Source organism: Macaca fascicularis, chromosome 15 (genome assembly GCF_037993035.2).
Source record: "Macaca fascicularis isolate 582-1 chromosome 15, T2T-MFA8v1.1".
Lineage (NCBI taxonomy): Eukaryota > Metazoa > Chordata > Mammalia > Primates > Cercopithecidae > Macaca > Macaca fascicularis.
This window is the reverse complement of record NC_088389.1, coordinates 38,715,642-38,733,224: the sequence shown is the minus strand read 5'-3', so window position 1 is coordinate 38,733,224 and position 17,583 is coordinate 38,715,642. Positions and strand designations below refer to the sequence as shown.

Sequence of the window (17,583 nt, the reverse complement as noted above, 5' to 3'; positions counted from 1 at the left end):
TGTGCCTGGTTTATTTCACTTAGTATAACGTTCTCCAGTTACATCCATGTTGTTGCAAATGAAATAATTTCTTTCTTTTTTAAGGCCGAATAGGAGGACTTTAGATTTTGTATTAAGTGAGATGAAAAGCCACTATAAAGGTTCGAGACAAGTGCCAGAATCTGAGTTGGGTTTCAGAAAGATCAATCCAGCTGCTGTGTAGAGAAGACCTGAAGCAGGGAGGACAAAATCAGAAGCAGGGATGCCACTAGGCGGTCACTGCAGTGATCCACATAAAAGCAGGGAGTGGCCTGGATGAGGGCAGTAAGCAGATACAGCAGGAATGTATTTTCTTTTCTTTTGATTTTAATTGACACATAATACTTGTACATATTTATTGCATACAGTATAATGTTTCTAAGGAGAGCTTATAGGATTTGCTGATATGGAATACGAAAGAAAAAGAAGAATCATGGATACTTACTTGCTTGGGGTTCAAATATCTGGATCAACAGTGATGCCATTCAATGAAAACAGAGGCAGAGCAGCACATTTGAAAAAGCAACCCAGAATCCAGACTTTGACATGATACATTTGAGAAGGCCATTAAAGCCCAGGTACGGTGGCTCACGTCTGAAATCCCAGCACTTTGGGAGGCCGAGGTTGGCGGATCACCTGAGGTCAGGAGTTCAAGACCAGCGTGGCCAACATGGCAAAACCGCATCTCTACTGAAAAATACAAAAATTAGCTGTGCATGGTGGCGGGTGCCTGTAATCCCAGCTACTTGGAAGACTGAGGCAGGAGAATCGCTTGAACCCGGGAGGCGGAGGTTACAGTGAACCAAGACCACAACATTGCACCCTACCCTGGGCAACAAGAATGAAACTCCATCTTAAATAAATAAATAAATAAAAAGCTATTAAACAGCTGGGGATATAGGTCTGGAGTTTAGAGGATTTGTCTAGATTGACAACATAAATGTGAATTGTCAGGTAAATTCTATAACACCAGTAGAACAGATGACAGCATGAAACCATAGGCATAGATAAAGAAGAGGCCCAAGGACTGAGGCTCTGGGTGCACCAATATCTAGAGACTGAAAAGAGACGAATCCAGCAATGACACTGAGAAGGCTATCCTAGTGAACAAAGACGAATGAGAGAGAAGCTGAGCAAAGAAAGTGTTTCAGGTAGGTCAGGTGCAGTGGCTCATACCTGTAATCCCAGCACTTCGGGAGGCCGAGGCAGGTGATCATCTGAGGTCAGGAGTTCGAGACCAGCCTGGCCAACATGGCAAAACCCACTCTCTACTAAAAATACAAAAATTAACTGGGTGTGGGGGCGCATGCCTGTAATCCCAGCTACTCAAGAGACTGAGGCCGGAGAATCGCTTGTACTCAGGAGGTAGAGGTTGCAGTGAACCAAGATCTGCACTCCAGCCTGGGTAACAGAGTGAGACTCTGTCTCAAAAATAAATAAAGAGATAGATAGATAGATAGATAGATAGATAGATAAAAGTTTTTTAGCATAAAATCGAAACTCTCTACCATAGCTGATATGGACTGGCCTCTGTTTATTTCCCCAACTTCATCCTCTACCATCCTCCATTAATAGATCTCTACCCAAAGTGGTCTTTTTTGGTCCTCAAAGAGGCAGGGATGGGTTGACTCTCATACCTTGGTAGTTTGCGGGGAACACACAGCACTAAGATCTCTATCATGCTGCCTTGCACCATGAAAGCTCAAGGCAACCAGCTTAGAGAAGCAGTCTTTGGCCACCAAAGCTAAAGTAGACATCATTCTATTACCTGATTTTTATTTATCTATGGCAATTGTGTCACTGCCTAGAATTATCTTATTCATTTGTTTACACTTTATGTCTTTTCTCCACCTATTCTCCAGTCTTCAGCCCTTTATTCTACTACAATACAAACTCCAGTAGGACAAGGATGTTGTCTTATTTATTGCATGGCTCATCACAAAAACCTATTAACTATGCCCAGCACTTAGTAGGTGCTCAATAAACATTTGTTGAACACATAAAAAAAGAAACCACCTGTCCAACTCCCATCCAACAAGACCAAAATACTTTGTGTATGGAAACTTCCCTAAGACTTCTATCTCAACACAAAACATGAAAGGCACTAAAATGTAGCTGAAAAAGGATACACCTGGAAATCAAGTCAGAATAAGGCTCAAGTCCTACATCTGCTTCTCACAGCTGTGTGACTTTGCAGTGGTCACATAAATTCTCTGAGTTTGTTTCCCGCACAGTGTGGGCTCTAAAGATCCTTCCTCCTCAGGCTTCCTATCAGATATAATGTGTAAAGTGCTAGCCACATAGAGGTGCTCATAAATGGTGAGTACTACCTTATAATCATTATTCCTCCCTCCTTGGCACTCCCAAAGCAGACATCTGAACATCTCGTGACCCTAAATTACTATTATTTTTACACATGGGCTTTGTCCTTTTCAAACACTGTGAAATTATCAATACCAGTTCAACTCCCTTTGAGTACAGGAACTTGCAATTTCTAGATTCCTTGTAAATGCTCGTGGAATGATTCACCCTCCCCTTCCTCAGGGACACGAAGTGTTTTAGCCTGAATTTCTTCCACTTCATTTTTACTAGTGTCTTATTCCCTCCAGTGCTTACACTGGGATTGTGAGAGTTTGCCCATCTAATCCCCCGCTGGTCACTCTTACTCTATGGTTTCTTTTCTTTTTGTCTTCCTACCCCCACCCCCGTTTAAAACTAACATTTATTCAGTGCCTTCTAGTTTACAAAGCACATGTCAAATATCCTAGTTCAATCCTCAAGACTGCCTTACGTGGTAGAGATTTTTATTTATCTGTTTTTCAAACATAGAAACTAAAGTTCCGCAGGTGACATGACTTGAACAAGGTCACAGAGTCAAAAAGCAGAGGAGCCAGGAGGTTTATATAAATTTTGAACTTGCTTTCACATGATTCATTCATTCATTCATTCATTCAGGCACATATTCTTCAGCAAATATTTATTAAGAACTAGACACTATTCTAAACCCTTGAGATACATTAATAAAAAAACATTCACAGATCCTTCTTTATGAGACTTCTTTTCTAGCAGAAAGAGATAAACAATAAATATTTTAAACAAGTAAATTAGAAAGCGTTATGTATTATGGGAAAAAAAAGAAAAGGTAGAACAGAGAAGGGGAGATTGGAAGCACTGCCAGAAGGGGATGCAATGTTAAGTGGGATAGTCAGGGTTGGTCTCATGGAGAAGGTGACATTTGAGTAAACACCTGCAGGAGGTAGGGGAGTGAGCTACATTGACACTTGGTGAAAGAGCTTTCCAAGCAGAGGAGACACCAGGAGACCTGATACCTAGAGAGTGGTAAGGGAGGGGCAAGGAGTAATAGGGGTAATATCAGGGAGAAAACAAGGGACTGACCATGTTGAACCTCACTGACTACTGTAAGGATGTTGGGTTTTGCTACGAAATAAATGGAAGTCATTTGCAGGGCATTTAGTTGAATGAGTCAATCAGATTTATGCTTACAAAGATCACCCCGTGTTGAGAGTAGAATGTGGACAGGCACGCTTAAAAACAGTAAGATTATACAGGAGGCTATTCTGATAATCCAGGAGATTAAGGACAGTAGCTTGAATTAGGGCACTAGCAACAGAGGAGAGAAGAGGTGGCCAGACTCTGGGTTTGTATTTTCAAGGGAGTAAAATTAGGGTTTCCTAACGGATTAGACACGAAGTGTGAGAAAACAAGGGGAACCAAGGAACAGTAAAACGTTTTGACTTGAGCAACTGGAAATAAGAATCTTCCATTAGCTGAGATGAGGAGGGCAGCAGATAAGATAGATTTGGTTGACAATGAAAGAGGTAGTCAGAAGTACAGGGTTCCACACAATATACTTGAGAAGTCAGACATCGAAGTGGACATGTCCAGTGTGCAGTTGAGTTTACAAATCTAGATTTGGGGAGAAAAATGTAAAGAAGAAATATTATTGACATTCCCATTCACTTTCCAAAAAGATTTATTCATCCAGTGAATATGATATGCCTACTATTCACCAGAATCTGAACTAGAGACTGGTGTTGATATGGATGGGGGAAAATGGATACAGTTTCTGCCTCAGAGTATTTGCAGTCTAGCAGGAAAATAGAGTAGGTATAAGAAATAAATAATTATAAGAAATAAATTATGTTACAATATAAGGTTTTTGGTTGCAAAATAAAGAGGGAAATGGGAGTACATAGCTGTAGCGTCTGACCTAATCTAGGTGTTTCGCTAAAAGCTTCCTGGAAGAAGTAAGATTTAAGCTGATAACTGATGAAATGGTTAAGCCAGGAGCACAGAAGAAAAGGAAGTATTTTAGACAAAGGGAATAGCTCATAGGTGAGTGGAAACATGAGGAATAAGAACAATTTAGAAACAATCAAGATTAGTACAGGGTGAAAGGATGAGTGTAAACAGTGAAAATGAGGGAAAGAGGGACACTGGGCAGAAGAGACCAGAAGGACCAAAAAAAAAAAAAAAAATCAATATGTGACCTTTGATTTGACCCTGGAAAGGAAAAACAATGTTGAAAGAGTTTTAGAGAATATTGAGGATACTGGGTATTAGATTATATTATGCAACTATTATTTATTAATTTTCTTAGAGATTTTATATGGCCTGATTATGTATTTATTGTGAAATGTATTTATTATGTATAGGAGAATGTATTATTTATATAATAAATTCATTTATTTATTGTTTATACATGTCCTCATTCTTAGAAGAAACATGTCAAAATATTACAGGGGAAGTGACATATGTCTACAACATGTTTTTCATTTTTTTCAGAAAAAAAGAGAGAAAAAATAAGGAGAGCTAGAGAAAAAGAGAGAAAGGGAGAAAGTAGATGTAGTAAAACATTCATGATTGGCAAATCTGGGTAAAGAGTACATAACTGTTGATCTGCCACTTCACTTCTTTGTCTTTTTACATTTTTTTTTAAACACACCAACACGTGCAAATTTATTTCTGGAGAGAGTTTGAGAGGTGTCTGAAACTACCATTTTTTTTTTCTTTTTAATACATAGAGACAGGGGTCTTGCCATGTTGCCCAGGCTGGTCCCAAGCTCCTAGCCTCAAGTAATCTTCCTGCCAAGCCTCCCAAAGTGGTAGGACTATAGGCATAATCTTGCTTCCCTTTTTAAATTTTTAAAAAAAATATTTTGAAACGCTTTTCACAAAAAAGTGGGAAACATTATTATTTACTTACTTTTTTTTTTTTTTTTTTTGAGGCAAGGTTTCACTCTGTCACTCAGGCTGGAGTGCAGTGGCGTGATCTTGGCTCACTGCAACCTCCACCTCCTGGGTTCAAGCAATTCTCGTGCCTCAGCCTCCTGAATAGCTAGGATGTAGTAGCAGGTGCCCGTCACCAAGACCCGGCTAATTTTTGTATTTTTAGTAGAGACGGGGTTTCACCATTTTTGTCAGGCTGGTCTCAAACTACTGACCTCAGATGATCCGCCCGCCTTGGCCTCCCAAAGTGCTGGGATTGCAGGCGTGAGCCACTGCGCCCGGCAGGAAATTATTTTTTAAAGATGATGAACTTCAAAATGTCTGGTTGAGGTGGGTGACCTGCACATCTATATTGAAATGAAAGTAAGAGAGACCAAAGCTGAATTCATGAAAGCCGACAACAAAATTGCTATCCCCTACTACGCTGGGAAGAATGCCTCAGGGGCACCAACTGAAGGTCCTGACAAGCTAGCTCCAAAGAGAAGGAAAGCCAGCTACCCAGGTATAGCCTGGACAGTGAGGGCAGGAGAAGGGGAACATGGACTCTGTGTGTGGCGAGCTTGCTACTTCCAGGCATTTTATTTCCACACCATTTCCTGCTGCAGCAGCAACCATGAAAGACTCACTTCTCTGCTGGCCAAACTGGCCCCAGCAGCCACATCGCAGAGACTGATACTTTTCCACGGAAGTTTTTCCTGTACTAGCTCTCTCTGTTATCCATTTGATAACTCCGAGTAGCCTGAATTTGTGTGCTATATTGATTGAAAGTAATTTGAGCTAAGTCTTGTGTAGGTTCCTTGTGCTTAGAGGTAGTTCTTAGACCAGAGAATGTGGGGCTGGGAGAAAGTACACACAGAATTCCTGCAGAGCTAAAAGCCCCTCTCCTGGGCCCCTCCAACAAGCAAGTGCTGAAATCAGGCCAGCAGCCAGGGCTTCGGGGCCCTGATGTTTCCTGCACACAGTTCTGGGTGCTGTCATAATCCACAGCACAGGAATAAGAAACCAATAGCATTGAATTCTAGAAAGGTATTATCTGCATCAGGAGACAAAACTCAAAAACAGCGGGAAACAGAATGAACCCAGAATCCTATTCCTGGCTCTGTCACCAAAATGTTTTTTAAATTTGGGCAAGCAGTTTCACCTCCCTGGGCCCTGGATTCTCCATCTATACAATCAAAAGTTTGAATAACATCCCTGAGGTCCTTTACAAAACATACTATAATTTTTGGAAGAACTGGAGAGCAAGTAACTGTGAACCCTGGGTGATTCTCAGTCTGAATCCAAAATGAGGCCAGAGGCACTCAGATGGGCAGAATCTCCCCTGGGTTTTAGGGGTTGTGAGGATTTGAGTCAGTTAAGAAAAAGGATTAAAAAAATTCTTTGGGTGGGAGCAACGTGAGCAAGTCAGGGAGGCTGGCTCAAAACTGCATGGAGTGGGGGTAGGGACGGATGAAGAAAGCATGCAAGGATCAGCTCACTTAGTCTAATTCAAACTGCAAAGCCCAGCACAATGCTACTTCCCTCCAGAAGCCCTCCAGATTTCCAGTATTCACACTGCCTCTTTAGCCTGAATTATCCTTTATGATGATCTCATTCGTACTCATTGGTAGATACCAACTGTTGAGTACCTACCCTGAGCCATGGGTTTTCATTATTATCTCACTCAACCATTTCAACCACAAGGGTTGGGATAGGTATTAGTAAAGCCAAGACGCAAAAGTATCAGGTTCAGAGAGGTTATGTTCCTTGTCCACGTTCACCCAGCTAGATCAAATCTCTTAACAACCACTTCATTCTGTTTATCCTTGGCTGATTTTCCTACTAGATGTTGAGCTTCTCAAGGACAGGTCACCTCTACCTCTGTATTTTCAGAACCTGGCATAGAATTGAAGCTGATTATAAACATGCAAACTCAAATGAGATGATACTGGATGTCTAGACAAAGATACAGATTGTAGCAGGCTAGGAATCTACACGTGGAGAGTGAATGCAATTGGCAGCCTTACTCCACTGAGTCAATCCTATTTTGTTTATCCTGAATCATTCTCCAGGTTGTCCAGCCAAGGAAACCTTTGTTGTCCTCCTCTCCTCCCACCCACTGGCTATGCTCTCTAAATGGCAGTTGTTTCCTAGCTCAGAGAAATACAGAATTCATCACAGGAAAGGAGAGTAGAAGGAGAACTCAGCGTCCCTTTGCTGGCCTTAAGTGATCCAGCCCTGGAAAACAGGACCCTGGTGTGTGAGGACCTATGAGGGAGAAGCAAACTGTAGTAGAAAAAAAAAAATGAAGAGTGAACAGAGTTAAATGATTCCTCCAGGGTAACTAACAAATGGATTTGGTTGAGATTACAGAGAACCTTTGAGAGCCTGTATGCTTTGCCAATGAATCTGAATTCATTTCATTGGACTAAGCCCCAGCTGGCCCTGATTTGGAAGAGGCCATTAGAAGAGCTGGAGGAACACACATTCTTTTGCTGGGCAACCCTGGGAAAGTCTCTCTAACTTGCTGTGCACCAGTGTCCTTATTTGTAGAATGGAAATGATTCTAACAGCTCTGTCTACTTCACAGGTCAGCCTCAGAGACAAAATAAGAAAATATGCACAGAATCAGTTTCATACCCATTCTAAAAATTAGAAAACTGAAGCTCAGAGAGGTCAGTGACATTATCAGAATCCTAAAGCATCGAGGGATGGCTTCAAGTCACAGAGAGTAAATGCAGCACTTAGCTTGGAGGATCTTGTAATTAAGTTATAGATATAGCTATAGATATATGTGTATATACAAATATACACATAGATGATATATACCATAGATATAGCCAATATATATACTATATATGTAGTGTATACATTATTTAATGTATAGTGTTAACATTATTTAATGCTTACAATAAACCTGTAGACTAAATCACATCTCCATTTATAAATTAAGAAACTGAGGCATAGATAGGAATGTGGCTTGCCACAGGTCAACCATAAGCAAAACCAGAGCTTGGATTTGAACCCAATTCTGTCTGACTCTAGATTTTGGGTACATGAACCATTGAGTTACTTGATTCCCGATGTCTGGAGTTCATAATGCATATCTAAAAGAAAAAATGTATCTATTTTTCTTTTAATATATATGTAGGCTTATAAAAGTCCATCTTCAAATGAATAGGAATCCTTATAATCAACCAGGAAATACTGTAGTCTGTTAACACGAAATCATCTCTAAAGTCCTTGCTATTTTGCCCTGCCTTGTCCATATATATTCCCAGTTCCCATAAGACTATGAGCTTGCACCTTTAAGGGTATAACTTTATTCTGTTTATCTCTGTCCCTTTTGACACTGTCCATCACAGTGACCAGCACACAGTAGATGCTCATAAAATGTGTGCTGAGTCCAACAGGACTATATAGGTACTCTGTCCCAACTGATTACCTTCAGTGATTTCAAGGTTCTAAGAAGACAGCTGGGGAGGTTTCATGTACAGTCTTAACGTAATGGACTCTCAAGATTAATCCTGAAATGGATACACTGTTGGATAACTCCAGTTCCACATATAGGATGCTTGGGACCAAGTCCATCCATACTATAAGCTCTCCTACAACCTCAAAAGGAGAAAGTCTCCAGTAATACCTATAGTGCTGTTTTCACTGGTTTCTGTTGGATACATTAATTCCAAAGCATAAGCTGTGTGTCTCTGGTAGCTATTATCTTCACAAAGCATGCTCTACTAATGGTTCATATGTTATATGATACAGGCATGTCAAAATCACACCTATTAACTGGGAAAGGGTGTCAGGTAACCCTGGATTCCTTAAAAGAGAACCCCCAAATAGCAGTAAAGAGCGAAATCCTCCCTCCGTCCTCACCATCTGATCACCCACTCACTTCTGCTCTTTGTTTCTCTCCTCTCCCATCCTTTCCTCTCTCCTCCAGTTTCTCTGTTCTTTTCATATTCCCTTTTTTCCTTGTCTCCTTCATTTCCTTATCTGTTATCTTTTCTTCTTCATTCTCTTCCCCTTTTCTTCTCTTTCATGCTTTTGTCCCTCATGGCAGCCAGACAAAACATCCTTACTCGAGGACTCATTTTCCTGAAATATCTATAACAGTTATCTGAATTGGATACCTTCTTAAGTATTTAATACATCCAAAACAAAGTCTGTAAGTGTATATCATATTTCCTAACGACAGTTAATTTATGTTTAACTATAGAAGCAATACTTGAATACGGTCCCCTGTTTTTTTTTTAAGTTTAAATCATAGATAATTGCCATTATCATGAGAACACCTTCCTGATTTGTCTTTTCACATGTATATGTGCATAAATATACTCTTAGAAAATATAAACTATTTTGTGGGTATATTTAATATATATGTGAAATGCTACTCTATGGATCATTTTGTATCTTTTAACAAAATCCCCTTATAGAATCTTTAACATCAATACAATTAGTTGTTTTATTATTTGTGATTACTGCAGAAGGTTCTACACTATCAGTAAACCACAACTTACTTATGCATTAACGCATCAGTGGATATGTAACCTGCTTCTAATATTTTCACTCCTGTTTTACAAATCATCTGTCAATGAGTACCCTCATCCATGCTTCCCACTATACTGGTGCATGTTTTCTCCAGGGTAGATACTGAGAGATGGCATAGCTCAGTCAAAAGATTCGTCCATTTTTAATGATGTAGATACTGCATGATTTCCTTCCAAAGCAGATTTAAATGATTTGTCTTAATTTCCTTTCTTTTCCCTTTCTACTCTCCTTTACTTCTAGTAGTAGTAGTAGTAGATGATTATTATTATTATTCACATACAATAAAACTGACTTAAATTTTTAGTGTACAGTTCCATGAGTTTTGACAAATGCATAGTGTTATTAACCACCATCAGAGTAAAGCACAGTTCCATCATCCCCAAATCTACTTTTGTAATCAAGCCCTCCTCCTCAGCCTTGGAAACCACTGTTCTGTCTGCTCTCCATCCTTACAGTTTTGCCTTCTTCAGAAAGTCATGTAAATGAAATCAAAGAGTTTGTAGCCTTTTGAGTCTGGCTTCTTTCACCTACCATAATGCCTTTGAGATTCGCTCAAGCTGTTGAATTTATCAATAGTTCATTCATTTTATAGTAGCCTATGTGTAGATGCATCACAGCTGTTTTACCCATTGACCTGTTGAAGGATATTTGAAGTTTTCTGTCTTTATTTTTCCCTTCTGCCCACATCGTTTTATCCACTTCTCCTTCCCTCTTTTGTCCAATGCAATAGCTTTGAAATCTCCATGAAGGAAGCAGAGAACACAACTCCAGGCATTGGGTGGTCAAAGTCGGCTTTTAGGGGCTCATAGAAGTTGAATGTATTCCTCGCTTCCTTCCTATTCCACATTTAGGAACACCAAGTTGGTAGCTTGATGGTGGGGATGTTTACACCGTGGAAATCGGCAAACACTAACGATCAGAGCTTTATTTGGGGGAGGGAGGGTGAACATCATTAATGATTATTAAATATTGGAAACAGTTGCTAAGCATATACCAGCACATTACTGATTACAAGAGAGGAGCCCACTTTGTCAGAACTAGAAATAAACGCCAAAGCCATTTATAAGGCCCGATTAAGTAGTGCAGATTAATACAGGTGAACGCTGAGGGAAAAGGTGCCTGGTGATCAGAGTTAGTGCCTAATTTCTTGAACTAGCACAAAATATGTCATAACATTTTAGAAAAAGAAAGGACTCCTTGAGATGTAAGCATATCGAGTAATCACTCCAGGCAGTAAGTATGGCATCTATGAAGAAGGAATTGAAGAATATTGGGAAGTCCATCCTATCTTCCACTCTTTTCTTATTCCTCAAACCGCTTGTTTGATATATTAAAAAAGAGGTTCCCCCCCACCTCTGCTTATAAAACTTTCCAGTAGCTGGCAACTCTCTATGGCATTGGAATTTTTCTTTATCTATACTGAATCATATTCTTTATATGGATTATCCCATATATCGAATATTATATAGGTATTCCTTATCTACACTGAATCAGGCTCCACCCTATGTCTTTTCCCTACTGTTTTTCTTCCCAGCACTTGGAGGAGGTAGACAAATCTTGTTTCCTGTTTTTCCCCTTCTCTGGGACTCTTCTGTGTTTACAACTCAACATTTTCACTGGATGATCTCTCAGGTCCCTTTCAGAACCTCTGACTTCCTGGAGTCCTCACTCCAGCCCTCCCATGGATCCCCTCTTCACCTCCCTGCCTCTCTCCCACAGGCCTACTGCCCTGAGGGCACTGGCTGCACTTGGAGCCTTAATCTTTCTGAGCAGTGAACCATTCCCTACACAGTCAGAGGCAGGGCTGCCTCGCTGACTGATTGTTGGCTGATTTTATTTGGCACTGTTTTTCTGGCCTCACATAGAGCTTATTAGAGAACCATTTTCATGTTCCATAGATTCTATTTGTGACTCTGCTCCAATGGGGTCTTCAAACAAAGAGATGGATAAAGGGGCCTTAGGAACTAAGGGATGCCCTGTAAGAAGTGAGTAAATAAGACAAATTCATTTACCTTGCATCTTTTTTAAAAACAACTTAAAGTGGCTGGGCATGGTGGCTCAGGCTTGTGATCCCAGCACTTCGGGAGGCCGAGGCAAGTGGATCACGAGGTCAAGAGATCAAGACCATTCTGGCCAACATGGTGAAAACCCATCTCTACTAAAAATACAAAAATTAGCTGGGCGTGGTGGCGCGTGCCTGTAGTCCCAGCTACTCAGGAGGCTGAGGCAGGAGAATTGCTTGAATCTGAGAGGCGGAGGTTGCAATGAGCCAAGATTGCACCACTGTACTCCAGCATGGTGACAGAGCGAGACTCCATCTCAAAAACAAAACAAAACAAACAAACAAACAAAAAACAACTTAAAGCATTTTTCTGTCAATTGATTTTTATACCCAAAATATCCCCAAAAAGAAAGATATAATACTTCACTTACATTTTATTGGTAAGAAAACTGAGGTACAGAGATGACATATACATTGATTTACCAGGGCTCAGAGTAACACAAGTACAGAGCCAAGTTCAGAACTCTGATCTCCTCAGGTACTTCCCAATGCTCAGTGCACAAGAGAGAAATAAAATAACATGAACTCAGGCTATTTGGGGAAAGTTCCGTCTGAATAAATTAAAAGGAGGAGTAATTTAATATTTGAAAACAAACATCACCTAATGGATGTATTAACTGAAAACAGTGTGCCTATCTAAACTCTTAGTTTGGTAAACTTCCACTCCTTTAGAACTCAACTCAGCTATGTTATTAACCATGGGGATTTTGCCAGGGCACCTGCCTACACAGGGCTCCCCTGTGAGGGGCCTCCAGATCATCCTGTCCATTCATCCACCATCTCCCTGATGCACCTGTTCACAGCCCAGTCTCCCTTAAGAGAGTTGAGCTCCTTGAGAGAAAGGGTTCTATCTTATTTACCTCTGTATTCTCAGCACTTAAAGTAATACCCAGCAAATAATAGGTGCTTCAAACACGTGTCTCAAATGAAACCCGTGAAAAACCCTTCAGAGGTAGCCAAAGCCTCATTCACATTAATTGTGTAGAAAAAGGTGGAAATTGGTTGAACAAGTGTTGATCACTGAAGGCCTGCACTAATGAACTGATGAAAATAAATCATAATTAGCATATCAATTCTGTATGCAAGAAAAAGATGCCTACAAAACATGCTTAAAATGTTTGCATGAAATATTGTCAAAGGAATGCTGGAAACTGCGTTCATGCCCATTTATTATTTAACAATTTTCCTTTCAAAGAGAGAGCAAAAGAAAGCTCACTACCTGCCCAAATTAGTGTACATTCTGAATTACTGGGGTCAAAATTAATGAGGCTTATAATAATGATCATATGCTTTGACCTTATAACCTTCTCCTGGGAATCTATCCTAAGGATATACCTCAAAAGAAGAAAAATGCTATATGCACAAAAGGATCATAACATCGTTTTTTATAATTTGGAAAAAATGGCAATAAAATAAAATGTCCAGCATAAAGAAAGCAGTAGATGATCTTGGGAGAAACTTTCTGGGACAGAGATACATGTTTACAGACTTAGCCTTCACAAGAAATGTAGGAAATTCATGTTAGATATATGGATATATGATAATATATAAAGAAAAGATGCAGTTGGTTTCAGACAGTGAGAACACTTTGTTGTTGTTGTTGTTGTTGTTGTTGTTGTTGTTTTGGTTGTTTTTTGAGACGGAGTCTCGCTCTGTCACCCAGGATGGAGTGCAGTGGCATGATCTCCGCTCACTGCAAGCTCCGCCTCCCGGGTTCACACCATTCTTCTGCCTCCTCAGCCTCCTGAATAGCTGGGACTACAGGCACCCACAACCACGCCCAGCTTTTTTTTTTTTTTTTTTTTTTTTTTTTGTATTTTTAGTAGAGACAGGGTTTCACCATGTTAGCCAGGATGGTCTCGATCTCCTTGTGATCTGCCCACCTTGGCCTCCCAAAGTGCTGGGATTACAGGTGTGAGCTACTGTGCTCAGTCAAAATATCTAGTATTTTTAAATGCTGTTGAATCAAACCCAATTGAGATGCAACAATAATTACTTAGTAGGTCTAACTGAACCAGGAATCTCACTACTCAGTTTGTCACCTAATAATGTCCCCCTCTCATTCATCCTTTATTTTGTTCGTTGAACATCACTGTGTATGAGACACTCAGTATACAAAGGAAAAGACATGTTCCCTGTCTTCAATAACAATCTGGCGTGAAGAACTGGCCCCAAGTCAGTTCAGTACAAAGCAACATTAAATAATTGCTCTAGTAATACAGCAAGTGAGATTTATTTAATTCTGAAAGAGCAGGGGTGTATGAAAGAAGACTTCTGCGAGGAGGAATCATTCAGCCATGCCTTGAAGACTGCTTAGGACTTTGACAGATGGAGGAAATGTGGGTAAAGCCACAGAGGTTTGACTGTGCCCAATGTACCCAGGAAATGGAAACATTCTTAGCACCACCCAGAGGTGCAGGAAAGGCAGGTGCTGGAGATAATCAGGGTTTTAGGCTGGATGGTGGAAGAACCTGGAGGACAAAGCCAGGGAGTCCAGCCAACCCTACTGACACTGGTTCTGAGAGTGTAGAAATGTGACAGGCTATGGGTGGGTCAGGAATTACACACAGTTCTCATTGCTCACCGCCTTTCATGCCTGGTCTGGCAGAGATACTTCTCTGAATATGGGATATTCTATTCTGTTTTTAAGAGCTCTTCATTTGTCATTTGGGACAGAAAGTTGGACCTGGTTGCAATCTGCAATCAATCAGCCTGCTTTTGCGGAAGAACTACCAGGAAACCAGTTCTCTTCCTCTGTGGGTCTTTTAGCATTGATGTAAGCATTCAAAAATCACTTAGGCAGTGTGTATGAGAAAGAAGGGAGGGAGAGGCAGAGAGAGTAAAAGTAAAGCAGGGAGCAGGGAGGAGTGAGAAGCAGAGAATGGAGAAACAGGAATCATAGGGTAGTATGGGATTCTCTATGGGTGAGTGAGAACAAGTCAGCATTGTCAGGGAATATGAAGGGTGTGTTTTCTTTGGACAAATATTCAAAATTACTCATTATTCTGCTAGTTCATAACACATCCTTATATATATATTTGTGCTTATATAAATCTATCATTTATGCATATAGACATATAAGTATTTTTAAGCAAAAATAAGGTCATGATGTGTGTGTATGTGTATGCAACTTGCTTTATTTTTCATTTCAACAATATATCATGTTGTGTTTTTTTTTTTCCAGATCAGTACACATAGATTGTTTTCATTCTTTTTAGTGGCTTTGCGGTATTACAAGAATGCACCATGATTTCTTTGAGCAATCCCTTATTGATAGGTATTCAGGTTGTTTCCATGTTTTGTTCCTCTTGGCTAGTTACAAACAGTGTTGCAGTAAATATTGTTAAGTGCACATCTGTACATATTGTGAGTATTTCTTGGAAATGATTCCCAAAGTGGAATTACGGAGTCATAGCTCATAGGTATCTTGAATTTTCAAAAATACAAACTCATACTTCCATCAACAAAGTCTGAAAATGTTGACTTCTCCATACCCTCTGAGGGTTTGAATAGTTTTGAAAAGGCCCTTCACCCTACCTACGTGGTTCTTGTCTCACACCCACCTCCATCCCTTCCCTGTGAATTACTATGTGTAGATGAGATGTCAGTGTTGGTGAGAGTGCTGAACTTGAGAATGGTGCTTAGACAGAAAGTAGATGAAATCCGCAGGAGGAAAGAGCTGGGATACTTGGGTTGTAGCCATGGCCCTGCAACCGAGTAGCACAAAGTCCCTTCCATAAGATCCAGCAAAATGGGTAAGGCTTTCTGAAACTTGGATTCCCATCTGGAAAACAAGGAAGTTGTGTCTGATCATTGAAGGTGTCTTTTGGCTCTGACATCCAATGATGAAAGGAGAACTGAAGGAGAAGAAGGATAGAGGCAGGAGGAGAAGAATGTAAAAGAGAAGAGTAATAAAGAGGAAAAGCAAATATGAATGATAAAAGAAAAGGAAAGAAATTAAAGAAGAGTAGCAATGAAAAATAAGCCCATCTCCGCTGTTATTGTTACAGAAGAGCTCTTAAAAAATTCAATATGCAACAATGCCAGGAGCTGTAACCTTTGAAAGAAAGAGAAAGGGATTCTGGAAGGGGACTGGGGAAGAAGAATGTTGTTCTTTTATTTTCAAAAACCCCAAATTTAATTTTGCCCAGAAATAATGTTTTTCATGTTGAGTGAAACCAAGGGGAGAGTAATAGCTGGTCACAGTGGAGAGAGAGCGGTGATAGATTACCTCTCACGGTTGCGCTTTTCCGTGTGTACCGCAAACACAAAAGCTCTCTGTCCCTGGGAGGAAGGTAGGTTCTTTCTCTCTTTAACGTTATATTAATCACAGCTGCCAAAGTTACCGCCCTCTCTGACCACCACTTCTTAGATTCCTTTTAAACCTTTTCAGAGCAGAAATTGATGACAGGACTTGACCAAGGATACAGAGCTACGGAGAGGTAGAAAGAGGACCAGAGTAGCAGTTCCCAGAGCTTGGAGCCTGAATCTGCATTCTCACCAGCTCTGTGGTTGTAAATGAGATCATTTGTTATTTCTGGGCCTCCTTGGGTGTTTCTTTAGAATAAAGGGGTGGAAACAAACAGTGGTCCTCGTCCTCCCTGGAATTGCAGCCTCAGCTGCCTCAGCATCACCTGGAAGCTTGTTAGAAATGCAAAATCTCCAGCCCTGCCCCAGACAGACCCAGTGACTCAGAAAATGTGGGTGGAGCCCCACAGTCTGCTTTAGCAAGCCCTCTAGATGATTATGATGCAGGTTAAAGTTTGAGAATCACTGACTCAAAAGATCACTAAAATACTTGCCACTTTCACAGGACACAGTTTTGCCCTAAGGAATTTTTTTAAGTGGTGGGAGGGGGAGGGTGAAATTAAACAACATTAAACAACCTTTCCTACTCTCAGATATTTTTGACACGGAGTCTCGCTCTGTTGCCCAGGCTGGAGTGCAATGGCACGATCTCGGCTCATGGCAACCTCCGTCTCCCGGGTTCAAGCAATTGATTATCTTGCCTCAGCCTCCTGAGTAGCTGGGATTACAGGCATGGGCCACCACACCCAGCTACTTTTTGTATTTTTAGTAGAGATGGGGTTTCACCATGTTGGCCAGGCTGATGTCGAACTCCTGACCTCAGGCGATCCACCCACCTCGGCCTCCTAACTAACATGTTGGGATTACAGGCGTGAGCCACCGCGCCTGGCCTCATCTCAGATTTTTCAACACAAGTACCACACTGTAGCCTGATGCTATCATTCCTCCTTTTTCTCCTTAGGCCTATTTCACATCACCTTGGTTTTTAAATTGCAGCCCTTGGACCACCACCAGCCGCCTCTGGTGAGTTTCAGAATCCTCTGGGGAATTGCAGAATTCCCAGGTCCCATCTGAGACCGAATGAATCCGAATCTATCGTTTTAATAAGATCCTCAGCTGATTCAAATACACATTAACTTTGAAGGGGCCTGCTGCCAGTCCTCTTATTTTTCTCCACTCCCCTCCCATCTGGGTTTCCCTTTTTGCTCCTTTCTGCATCGCTTTCTTTTTACTTTAGTTCTCTCTGGGAAAGCCCATGCTTTCTAGGAGCATGGCTCAGACCAAGGTTGATGCTCAGATTTTACAAATTCCATACTATCCAGAGACTTGAATATCCAATTTCAACCTTAGAGCCAGAATCCGATGAAGCTGCAGTTTTCTCTTCCCCCTGTGGGAGGCAATGTGGTACAGGC

General features: G+C 40.8%; 1 protein-coding gene across 2 annotated transcripts in view; it reads right to left on the bottom strand.

The window, feature by feature from the left end:
* BRINP1 (BMP/retinoic acid inducible neural specific 1) overlaps nucleotides 1–17,583 on the bottom strand; it is a 198,816-nt gene that overhangs the window by 93,050 nt on the left and 88,183 nt on the right. The window lies entirely within an intron of this gene.